This window comes from Elephantulus edwardii, unplaced genomic scaffold (assembly GCF_000299155.1).
Source record: "Elephantulus edwardii isolate Elephantulus edwardi_28Jun2011 unplaced genomic scaffold, EleEdw1.0 scaffold00061, whole genome shotgun sequence".
Lineage (NCBI taxonomy): Eukaryota > Metazoa > Chordata > Mammalia > Macroscelidea > Macroscelididae > Elephantulus > Elephantulus edwardii.
In genome coordinates, this window is record NW_006399811.1 from 11779294 (window position 1) to 11792369 (window position 13076).

Consider the following 13076-nt stretch of genomic DNA (forward strand, 5'->3'; position numbering starts at 1 on the left):
AGCTGTGGGACTGTGGGATGTGACAGCTGGGGGCGGATAAGACTTTTTTTCCTCCCTCCCTCCCTCCCTTGTCTTTCCCTAGAGATTTGAAAAGGGGAAAATTGTAATTCTAATCTTTGAGACTGCATGGCTGAGATTTCAGAGGCTGCTGGGAAGAGTCAAGGAGACATGTATAGTGAATCAAGGGGGGTTATGTTAGCTCTTCTACTAAAAGACTCATGCACTCATTGCTGGTGAGCTGGCTCCAGCCCTCCATTGGGTTTCTGAGGCTGTAAATCACATCTGGATGAGACTGCCCACCTTTCTCCTGAGGGGCCACTGTGGGATTTGAACTGTTGGGGATGTGCAGCCTTTGAATTAGCAGCACAACTCACTTGGACAATGCCACAAGAGCTCCCTACTATAAAACAAGTTACAAAATAAAAAGTTTGATGGGTACAATAGTAATTGAGAGATGCCGGGAAAATGTGCTCAACTGTTGGGCTATTTGAGAAGGTGAACAGCTGTTAGCCAAGGCCTGGTCCTCACAAGTGGAGCAACTTCACTGTTGGAGACTAGAGAATGAAAGTTATAGTGTGATGGGCTCACTTGGTCATGGCCCATGGACAACTTCTATGAAGAGGCTAAACCCTGTACAAGTGTATGGCGGGGCCCAAAACTACACTCTATCTGCACATAAAGAGGGCAAGTTTCAGAGCCATTGGATAGAAGCCTCATTGGATACTGACATCCCATGTCCCAAGCTGATGAAGCTTGGTACTTTCCTGCAGAGTGAAGTATCGGAAGTTGGACACATGTCAAAGATCAAGAACAGGAGAAATGGGTCAGCTCCAAATGGTCTGTGAGTGACTGAACGACAGCTAACAAGTAGTATTCTGAGACTGTGATACATTCCTGCCAATGGAAAGATTTCCTGGGAAGCTAGGGATGGCAACATACAGGGGAGACTATGGGGTAAGAGTAGAAAGAAAATCTTCCAAGCTGGGAGTTGGGGTGAGGTGCCGTGTGGAATGTGGAAGTGGCATGGGTCCGTCGGAGCCTGTGCGCTGGCTCCCCGCCGAGGGCCAGATGCCCCTTCTCCACCCACTCTCCTGGTGCCTTTTCCTGCCTTTCTAGCAGCTTCTCAGGAAGCCTGTTCTTGTTCTTAAATTTGCTCTTTTAATTGGTGTGTCAGGATTTTCTCTCACTCCAGTGTCTCCTCTCATGGCAGCTGGCCGGTTCTCTGGCTCACTTGGGTGGCTTCTGTCCGTGCATGGAGTCTCTCAAGGTGGTCTTAGGCCAAGGCTTGCGGAGCATCTTGTGCTCCAAACCCTCTGCTCACCAGCTCCCACCCTCCCACTGTCCACACAGCCTCTTGTGTCCCCTAAAAGGCAAAATCAGGTTAGGAGATACAGAGTCCAGGGCATTTCAGAAGCAGCTTGCTAGGCCTGACTGCCTGTTTTAGTGTGGAGCTATGGAAGAGCTGAGATGGAATGGATATTTAGGGGAAGAGCCCCAAGGCAGCGTGATGGGCTCCCTTGACCCATCCACAGCTAGAGGGAAAACAAGGCAGTAGAAAGAGAGCCTGTGAAAAGCCACTTCGAAGAACCATTTAGAACTCTGTACACTGTGCATCTGTGAGCTAAGCATTCCTTTGCTGGGCACCTCCAAGCCCATGAATACAGACATTTTTATAGTGGTTCTTGATTTGCCTTTTGAGGTCTTGTGGTTTTGGTGTATTGCACTACTCATTTTTAGTATATTCAACTATAACTCTTCTCTTACATTTTTGTGACTGTTTCTTCCAAGATGTGTTTAAAATCATTTATTTACTCACCCCAGCGAGGTCAGCAGGGTGGTCTGATACAGTGACTGTTAGAATGGGCTTGAGCATATCAGACTGTAAGGTGCAGGAGAGGGCAAGGTTTAGATCTGTTGTTTGTAAGGTTGATGTGAGTTGTAGTCAACTCAATGACACCTAACAACAACGGCGACAGTAATAGGGAGCTCTGGTAGCATAGCCAGAGAGAACTCTGCTGCTGCTAACTCAAGGGCTGAGCTGTTTAGTGGCTTGGATCCACCAGCCACAGTAGGGGAGAGAGATAAACTTTGTCTTCCCATGAAATTTATAGCCTTGAAATCCCAATGGAGGGTCAGCTATGAGTTAGCAACAATGAAAGAACGAGTTTAAATTATTTATTCATCTTGTCATTAATTTATTACATCGACATTCAAGAACTCCTTATTTAGAGCATGCAACAAAATAAACAACAAAGTACTGTGTGTACTGTTCCAACTCTGAGAATACAGCAGTGAACAATATTGACAGAGTCTGTGCTTCTAGGAGCTTATATTCTTCTGAGATAGATCAACAATGACTAGACAAGAAAATACCAGATAGTAATGAGTGGAAGAGTAGTGTGGGGTGATGCCATGCAGTGTAAGTTATAGGCAAGAAGGATCTTTGTTGTTGTTGTGGGGCCATTTCTGACTCTTAGTGACCCTACGTACAAAATAATTCAACACTGCTGGGTCCTGTGCCATCTTCACAATTTGTAGATGCATTTAAGTGGAGATTTAAGTGTTAGGAAGCAGCCACTATGTAACATAGGAGAGATTTCCCAGTGCAGCTTAAATGCCCTACAGCAAAATAAACTTGGTATGTTTGAAAGAGCAAGGAAACACTGCACAGTTCAAAATCAGGAAAGGAGTCTATCAAGGTTGCATCCCGTCTCTGTTGCTTTTCACTACATATGCAGAACATATCATTTGGGAGGCTGGACTTTTTGAGGAATGTGGCATCAGGATTGGAAAAAGATTCATCAACAACCTACTTTAAGCAGATGATCCAACCTTGATTGTAGAAACTGAGGAGGACCTGAAGAGTTTGCTGCAGAAGGTCTTTAGTATGGACCGAAGCGCGACATTAAGAAAACAGAGATTCTCACCACTAGGCGAATTGGCAGCACCTTGATGGAGAAGAGATTGAAGTTGTTAACGATTTCAGCTTGCTCTGCTCCACAGTCAACACCCTTGGTACCAGCAGTCAAGATACCAAAAGACTAATTGCCGTGGGGAAGGTACTTTTCAGAACTGATGGAAAATGACAGATGTCAGTCTGGAGACTAAGGTACATGATCCAGGCCATGAACTTCACAATTATTTGCGATGCATCAGAGAGCTGGATAATGACCAAAGATGACAAAAGGAGAATTCATGCCTTTGAGTGTGGTGCTGGAACAGAGTACTGTACATGGACTGCCAAGAGACTAACAGGTCTGTCCTGGAAAGGGTGAAATCAGGCTGCTCCTTTTAGGCAAGTTTGGTTGCTTTTTTTTTTTAAATAAAATTTTTATTTTATACTGGTTTGCTTACAAAGTTCATATACATTGTTTATGACACCAAATCTTTCCCATTGCCTTTACTCACCCCTCTGCTCCCACCTTCCCCAACTTGGATCCTCATACACATTGTACAATAATGGTCTTATACCGTATTTGTCCTTTTGGGACACTTAGCATAATTCTCTCTAGTCCCTCCCAAGTTAGGTAGTGATTTACAAAATCATTACTTCTGCATGCTGTATAGTATTCTGTCATGTGAATGAATGTATCGTAACTTATCTATCTACTCAGTTGAGGTTGGGCATCTGGGCTGTTTCCATATTCTTGCTATGGTGAATACTGGTGCTGTGAACATTGATGTACAAATCTCCATTTGTGCCTCAGTTCTCATTTTTTTTGGGTATATTACAAGAAGTGTTAACAGCTGGGTCATATGGAATTTCTATGTCCAGCTTTTTGAGGAAATGCAAAACTGCCTTCCAGAGTGGTTGTACCATTTTACAATCCCATCAACAGTGTATACGAGTTCCTGTGTCACTACATCCTATCCAACATTTAGTATTTGCCACTGCTGCTGGGATGAGATTGTATCTCATTTAGGTTTTGATTTGCATCTCTCTTATTATCAGGGATTTTGAGCATTTCTTCATGTGCCCACTGGGTATCTGAATATCTTGCTCTGTGAAAATTCTTTCTATGTCTTTTGCCCATTTTGTAATTGTGTTATGAGTCTTTTTCTTGTGGAGGCCCAGGAGAATTCTGTAAACTTGATATAAGATGCTTGTTAAAAATGTTATTGCCAATTGTTTGTTCCTAGTCAGTAGGTTTTCTTTCACTCTATTGGAAAAAGTTTTTGATGCGCACAGGGATTTAATCTTTAGAAGCCCATTCATCAGTTTTATTCCTCTCCAGATTGTGTCTTTCTGGCTATATTTGGCAATCTCTTTATACCATAGATTTGTTGTTGATGGCCTTCGAGTCAAGCATGACTCATAGAGACACTATGAACAAAATGCCTGAGGCCTCTCTACAACCATTAACATTTATCAAAGTTCATAGAGTTTCTGGAGGCATGTTGTTTAGGAAATGGATGTCACTCCTGCTTCCAAACTTGTCATAGTATGTTATTGTTGCTATGTGCTGTTGAGTTACCTGCAATGTTTAGCAACCCTATGTACAGCAGCTCTGAACCCTTCCCTGTCCTGAGCCAGACTCACTAATTCTGACACACCAACCCCCATTGCCCCAATTACTATATCACTCCATCTCATTTTTCATGCCTGTGCTTTCCATCCACCCTTCCAATCAAGAAGTCCTTCTCCAAGGACTGATCTCTCCTGGCCACTTGCCCAAAATAAGTGAGGCAGAGCTTCAAAATCCTAGCCTCCAAGGAGAGACTGATTTGTTTTCTTGGCAGTCCATGGTGTATTCAAGACTCTTCTCCATCATCACAACTCGAAAGCATCTATTTTTCTCCTGTAAACCTTAGTCATTGTCCAGTTCTCTGAAGCATAGCAAGTAATTGAGAATACCATGGCCTGGATTAGGTGCACCTTTGTATCTAGACTGACATCATTGCTCTCCAGCACTCTGAAGAGTTCTATGACAGCAGATTTTTCCAATGCAATTCGTCCTTTGATTTCCTGTCTGCTGGTGTTAAGAGTGTTGATTGTGGATCCAAGCAAGCTGTTACTGCTAGCAATCTCAATCTCCTCTCCATCTAATATGGTGCTGCCAATTGGCCCAGTGCTGAGAATGTTTGTCTTCTTGATAATGAACTTCAGTCCATAGTGAAGAATACAGTCCTTGACCTTTTGCAGCAAGTGCTTCAGGTCTTCTTCAGTTTCAGCAAGCCAAGTTGTGTCATTTGCATATCATAGGTTGTCAATGAGTCTCCCTGCAATCTTGATGCCACACTCCTCCTCATTATGCTCTGCTTCCCGAATGGTCTATTCTTCATACAGAGAGAAAAGGTATAGGGACAGAATGCATCCCTGATGCATTCCTTTCCTGATTTTGAACCTTGCAGTATTTCCTTGCTTTGTTCTGAGGACTGCTTCTTGGTCCAAGTATAGGCTTCATATAAGCACGATGAAGTGTTTTGGAATTCCCATTTTCCTCAAGGTTAGCCACAATTTATTGTAATCTACACAGCCCAATGCCTTTGCATAGTCAATGAAACACAGATAGATACTCTCCTGGTACTCTCTGCTTTCTGTCAAGATCCTTTGATTTTGGCAATAATGTCCCTAGTGTCACGACCTTTTCTAAACCCAGCTTGCATTTCTGGTAGTTCTCTGTCAATGTACTATTCAAGTAGTTTTTGCATAATCTTCAGCAGGATTTTGCTAGTGTGTGATATTAGTAATATTGTTCAATAATTTCCACTCTCCATTGTGTCACCTTTTTTTGGAATGGGAATAAATATGAATCTAGTAGGTTGGCCAAGTAGTTGTCCTCCAGATTTCTTGGCACTACTTGGTAAGCACATCCAGGGCAGTATCTGTTTGCTGAAATACGTCAATTGGTATTCCATCCCATTGGGGTTTTGTTTTTTGCCAAGTCTTTCAGAGCATCCTGCACTTCCTCCTTCATCACCATAGACTAGGCCATCTAAACTTGATCCCAGTTTGACTGAGATGAACATTATGGGTTTGGGCTTTACTTCCAGGCCTCTGATCCACCTTGAGTTGATTTTTGTATATGGTGTGAAATGTGGATTCTGTTTCAGCTTTCTGCAGGTGGAAATCAAGTTTTGCCAGCACCATTTGTTGAAGAGGTTGTCATTTCCCATTTAATAGGTTTTGTTTCTTTCATGAATATTGGTTAACCATAGATAGCTGGGTCCATTTTTTGGATTCTCAGTTCTGTTCCATTGATCTATAGGAGGTAAGGATTTTAAAGCTCTGTCTCACATACTTTGGGCATGTGGTCAGGAGGGACCAGTACTTGGAGAAGGACAATGTACTTGAAAATGTAGAGGGTCAGTACAGGAAAGGAAAACCCTGGATGAGACAGATTGATACAGTAACTAGGATAATGAGAGTAGGGAGACAGACTGGCCCAGGATTTCAGTGCTGCTGTACATAGGATCACTATGCAGGTGACATGATGACACATAACCACAGACAACAATGTTTGAAAAATGTCAAGTATCCCAGTGATAGTGGAGTGAGTGACTTAGAGAGTGTTTGAACATGTAGTCAGAAAGTGTATCAGTTTGTTCTTTTGCATTCTTTGTATAAAGGCCTCCTGGCTTTGCTTTTACTTGGGACTTTGGGCCTCATGTTCAAACCTTTGCAACCACTATAGTGTTAGTTTTGTGTGGACATTGACCAGCCCCATGTAGGCAAAACCCTTCCTCATGCCATCATGCCATCGCACCTCATTTCATGCCCATAGTGTGCACTGTCTGTTTCTTACGCTGGAGTTGCCTGAGTGGCAGTGAGGGGTAAGTTGCCCAGGGCTCTCTTGGGCATTCTGAAGTTGCTGAGGAGATTAACTCCCTAAGTGATGAAGAAACCTTGACCAATAGAAGATACAATCTAGAAGATGAATCTTTCTCTCCCTCTCATATCACGGGATATAGTTTCTTGGGCTTTTAGGATTGGTCAGCTTGGTACTTTTATTCATGTATTAGCTCTTCTTGTTCCTTCAAATTAATTTTATTTTTTTCTGACTCGTCACCATGAGGTTGCAATTTTTAATAAAGGTACACATATCCTCTCCTCAGGCTCTGCTTTCTAGGAAAAACAAGCCTGGGAAAAGTAAGACAGATGGGCAGGCACGAGATGATACAGGACTTGGTAGGTCATGACAAGGGGTTTAAAATATTGAGAACAAGTCCTAGTTTTATTTGGCAGTTTCAGTAGTTCCCAGTAGGGTCAGAAATTTATCCAAAAGCCAGTGATTCTGTTAAGCTAACCACAGAACTATTTCTATTTACTTTTTACCATAACTTTATAGTGAGAGTAATACATTTTAAATTCCAAGTATTATCTCCATTAGACTCTTTAAAAGCAATGTATTTCAATAACCTTAAGACAGCATGTTTGAAACAGCTCCTTGGAGTCCTCTCATGAAGGAGTGTGGTTTCCCTCTATGCTTTCACGAATTCATTCATACTTAGAGTAGTGTGCATTTGTTTTTAGCCATTGTGGTTTGGGTGTAAGTTTACAGAACAATTGATCTTCCATTCACTTATTCATGCACATTTTACTTTGTGGTATTGATTGCACAATATAATCATTCTTCCCACTTCCTCCCTGTGGTCACCACTTACATTTGTCCCTCTCATTTACCCTTCTTGCCTTCTACCCTTTACTCCTGATCTCTCTTGGATGATTATTCTAAGGAGTGCATACTTCCCTGGTGTTTTTGTTCATTTTCTAGAGCTGTCATTTGCCTTGAAGTCGAGCCACAGGGGTGAATTCAGTTAGTGTTTCTTTTGAGGAAGGGGTCCATGGCTAAAAAGGAAAGTCTGTGCACTTCTATTAGTGACGAGTAAGTTAGCTTATTAAGAAGGGAATGAGCTTTGGATTCACACAACCTGGGTTTCAGTTCCACCATCACCAGTTCCTAACTGCATGATCTCCATCTCAGTTTCCTCATCAGCGATGTGGGGATTAATAACACCAACTGCTTAGAATTACAGGAAATGAAATTATATGGGTAATGTTCAGCACATACTCTTTCCATCTTTTTCTCCAGCAATACTTCTTTTGAAGATTTAAAGAAATCCTGTCAGATAGTTAGATTCAGTAGGAATTGGATTGATATGGGTGCGGGTCTAGCCTCTAGCCCTCTCCTGGCAAACCCTTTTTCAGGATCTGAAGTTTGTGCCATTGGGAGGAAATAGAGCCATATAAAACATTTTCCCTGAAGGCGTTTGGGAGGCTGGCATCCAGCCCTTTGGAAAGGCTCAAAGTTGCATCTGTCTATAAATTATTATGATCTGCCCCTGTGAGATAGTGTGAGACAAGTGTTATTCAATCCATTTTATACTTTGTGGATTCTAATACTTCAGGCAGCGATGCCTTCCCACTCTGCAATCAAATTCCAAGGCATATCCCCCTTTGATGCTGTCTTCTTCAGTTGCTCAACCAAAAACAAGGCCAGCTCTTGCAGAATGAATCGTCAGCCCTGGAGGGTGTCTAATGTGAATACTCACACAAGCCTCAGACCCATCTTCGATTCCACAGTGCTTTTTTTAAATTACAAAAGTGTTTTATGTTTGTGTTAGAACTTATGGAAAGTATACAGAAGAAAATGAAAATTATCCGCAATATCCTGCATTTAGTCACTGACATTGTGTGTTGACTGTTTTAGGTTGTTTTCCTGCACACAGATACACAAATGCATACTCAAACACATATATTTGTCATGCACCTTCAAGTCAACTACTGCTCATATTATGTTGCTTTTATGTACTGTTGAGGTGGAACAGACTCAGAGCTGACCCCCCCACCCAGGTTTTCCGAGACAGTTAATCACACAGGAGGACATTCCCATCTTTTTTCCCCACATAGCAGCTTGCAGATTAGAATCATGTGCCCTTGAGTTGGCAGTGAAGTTCTTTACCACCAGATCACCAGAGGGGCCCTATAAACAATGGCTCTGACCATTGCCCTGTTCTGAGTCAATATCACCATCTACAATCACTGCTATCAGTCTTCCTCTCTTGAGCTGACCCTCCACCTTTCTAAGTGTGAGGACCTTCTCCAAGGACTGGCCCCACCTGGCAACATACCCAAAGTATGTAAATGGAGTTTCACCATCCTTGCCTCCAAAGAGCAACTTGGGCCCGCAGCCCGGCTCCGGCCGTTGCCGTTGTCGCCACCGGCGCCGCTGGGGGGAGGAGGGTCATGATCCAAAAGAACCAGAGCAGTTACAGAAACTGTTTATTGGTGGTCTGAGCTTTGAAACTACAGATGATAGTTTAAGAGAACATTTTGAGAAATGGGGCACACTCACGGATTGTGTGGTGATGAGAGACCCCCAAACAAAACGTTCTAGGGGCTTTGGTTTTGTGACTTACTCTTGTGTTGAAGAAGTGGATGCAGCAATGTGTGCGCGGCCACACAAAGTTGATGGACCGTAGTGGAGCCAAAGAGAGCTGTTTCTAGAGAGGATTCTGTAAAACCTGGTGCCCATCTAACAGTGAAGAAAATTTTTGTTGGTGGCATTAAAGAAGATACAGAAGAGTATAATTTGAGAGACTGCTTTGAAAAATACAGCAAAATAGAAACCGTAGAACTTATGGAAGACAGGCAGAGTGGAAAAAAGAGAGGATTTGCTTTTGTAACTTTTGATGATCATGACACAGTTGATAAAATTGTTCAGAAATACCACACTATTAATGGGCACAATTGTGAAGTGAAAAAGGCCCTTTCTAAGCAAGAGATGCAGTCTGCTGTCTCACAAAGAGGTCGTGGAGGTGGATCTGGGAACTTTATGGGTCGTGGAGGAAACTTTGGAGCTGGTGGAGGGAACTTCGGCCGTGGTGGGAACTTTGGTGGACGAGGAAGCTATGGTGGAGGAGGTGGCGGCAGCAGAGGTAGTTATGGAGGAGGTGATGGTGGTTACAATGGATTTGGAGGTGATGGTGGCAATTACAGCGGTGGCCCTGGTTTTAGTAGTAGAGGGGGCTATGGTGGTGGTGGACCAGGATATGGAAACCAAGGTGGTGGATATGGTGGCGGTGGTGGAGAGAGGATATGATGGTTACAATGAAGGTGGACACTTTGACGGGGGTAACTATGGTGGTGATGGAAACTATAATGATTTTGGAAATTATAGTGGACAATAGCAGTCAAATTATGGACCCATGAAAGGGGGCAGTTTTGGTGGAAGAAGCTCAGGCAGCCCTTATGGTGGTGGTTATGGATCTGGTGGTGGAAGTGGTGGATATGGTAGCAGAAGGTTCTAAAAATTCAACAGCAAAGGGCTACAGTTCTTAGCAGGAGAGAGAGCGAGGAGTTGTCAGGAAAGCTGCAGGTTACTTTGAGACAATCGTCCCAAATGCATTAGAGGAACTGTAAAAATCTGCCACAGGAGGAACGATGATCCGTAGTCAGAAAAGTTACTGCAGCTTAAACAGGAAACCCTTCTTGTTCAGGACTGTCATAGCCACAGTTTGCAAAAAGTGCAGCTATTGATTAATGCAATGTAGTGTCAATTAGATGTACATTCCTGAGGTCTTTTATCTGTTGTAGCTTTATCTTTTTTCTTTTTCTTTTCATTACATAAGATATATTGCCCTATAAATTGTGGTAGTGGTACCAGGAATAAAAAATTAAGGAATTTTTAACTTTTTTTTTTTTTAAAAAAAAACCAACAACAAAGAGCAACTTGGTTTTACTTTCTCTAGGAAAGACCTGTTTATTCTCTTGGCATTCCATGGGCTACTCAGTACTCTTCTCCAGCATTGAGTTCTTCTGTCATCCTTAGTCACTGTCCAGGATTCAGATGCATAGAAGACCGGGGCTTAGATCAGGTGAACCTTGGTCTTTAGATTGACATCATTGCTCTTTTGCACCTGGAGAGTTCCTTGACAGCAGAATCTCCTAATGCAGCTCCTCTTTTGATATCCTGACTGCTGGTGCCAAGGGTGTTGATTGTGGCTCCAAGTAAGAAAAATCATTAACAGCAATCATTTCTCCACCCATGATGTGCAGCCTATTGGCCTGGTGGTGAGGATTTTTGTTTTGTTGATGTTGAGAAGCAATCCATATTGAAGGCTTTAGTTCTTGATCGTCCGCAGCAAGTGCTTCAAGTCCACCTCACTTTCAGCGAGCAAGGTTGTGTCATCCGTCTGTCACAGGTTGTGGCTGAGCCCTCCTCTCATCCTGATGCCACTCTCTTTTTGTAAAGCTGAGCTTGAGTTATCTGCTCAGTATACAGATTGGATGGTATGGAGAAAGGATACATCTCAGACTCACTCCTTTCCTGATTTTGAACCATGCAGTGTTCCCTTGCTCTGTTTGTACAACAAACTCTTGGTCTAGGTATAGTTTTCACATGAGCACATCCTTCTCAATATTAGCCACTATTTATTGTGATCCACACAGTGAAATGCCTTTGTACAGTCAATAAAACACAAGTAAATATCCTTCTGGTACTGTCTGCTTTCTGCCAAGATCCATCTTCCATCAGTAGTGATATCCCTAGTGCTTTGACCTCTGCTAAATCTGGCTTTTATTTCCAGCAGTTCTCTGTCAATATACTATTCTAGCTGTTTTTGTAAAACTAAATGAGGATTTTTAGTGTGAACATCTTGCTTCAGTAACCTGCTTCATCTAATTAATGCAGTGGTCAAGTGTTCAACTACCAAAATATTGGTGGTTCAAACTCACCACCTCTTCCTCAGGGATGAGATGGGACCATCTGCTGCTGTATAGATTTATCGCCTTGGGAGCCCTGTGAGGCCATTCTGAGCACTGTGAATCAGATTCAGGTTGGTGACAGTGAGGTTTTGGCCTTTTGATGTTTTTGTTTAATAAACAATGTACTGTGAGCAGTTTTCTGTGTCTTTATCACATATTTTTAATAATTTTAAAATATTGCATCATTTGACTGCAGTATAGTTTGTTAACCAATTCCTTGTTGTTCCTTTGACTTATAATTATTTATACTCAAATTAACAATCCCCTGGCCAATTTTATGCATATATCTTCACATGAAAGTCTGATGATCTCACAAAGACAAACCCCTAGAATTAGAATTGTTGAGGCACAAGTTATGCACATATTTATGACTCTTGAGAAGTTTTGCCAAATCTCCGTCAGAAAAGCTTGGACTAATTATACCCTTGCAAGAAGTAGATGAGATAGCCCATATCCTTGCCAACTCTGGGCATTTTAATTGGTGAAAATATCTCTTGAATTTATCTTCAGTATTCTTTTTAGTTGTGATATGTCTTAAAGATTTAGTATAAGAAAACAATTTAGAAGCATTCGTATACCCACCATCTAGATTAAATGGATTATAATGTTTTTACCAGGTTTGAGTCATCTCTCACTTTTAAAGAAATGAAATGTTGCAGATGGATTTATGCATCCCCATGCCTCATCCCTCCCTCCAGAAGTCACCACCTCTCTGAAATTAGTATTTCATTACCGTGCATAATTTTTTGTGATTTTTGTTATATATGTATATCAGCTGAGTATGCATATGTGTGTGCATGATTTTTTGTGAGTTTAAAAGTTTTATATAAGTGCTATATTGAAAATGTTCTTTTGCAGCAAAGTGAACATTTGTTTTTAAGATTTACCAGTGTAATTATATGCACATTTAGTTTGTTATTTCACTTTCTGTAGAACTGCCATTGTATGACTAAATCATGGTTTATTGATTTATTCTCCTCTGAGGGAAGGTTAGGTTGCCCCCACATTTTTGCTCTTATAAACGGTTTTAAAAATCATCATCCTTGGGAAGATGGGGACCAAATTAAAGTTTGTTTTAAAGGACACTTTGGAAAAAAGGAGAATATTAGGACATTTAAAAGTAAGAATCTAAGTTGAAGTTTTTAATGCCCTAGATGATGAATGTGAACCTCAACCTCCACTGTCTCATGAAAACTTTCTAATTAATGAATCAATTCGAGAATATTTAGAATTCAACAAATTTATCATCTGACTTTGGAGCAGAATCTGGTCAACCCGCAGTTCCATTGGGCAGACTGTTTTTTTCTCATCCTTGAACTATATTTGTTTGAAGAATCAAAAGACATGGAATTTCTTACATGAGCCTGAG

General features: G+C 41.7%; 1 pseudogene; it reads left to right on the forward strand.

Moving 5' to 3' along the window:
* The first annotated feature begins 7114 nt into the window (after nucleotides 1–7114).
* Nucleotides 7115–10043, forward strand: LOC102846382 (annotated as a pseudogene).
* Nucleotides 10044–13076: the final 3033 nt, after the last annotated feature.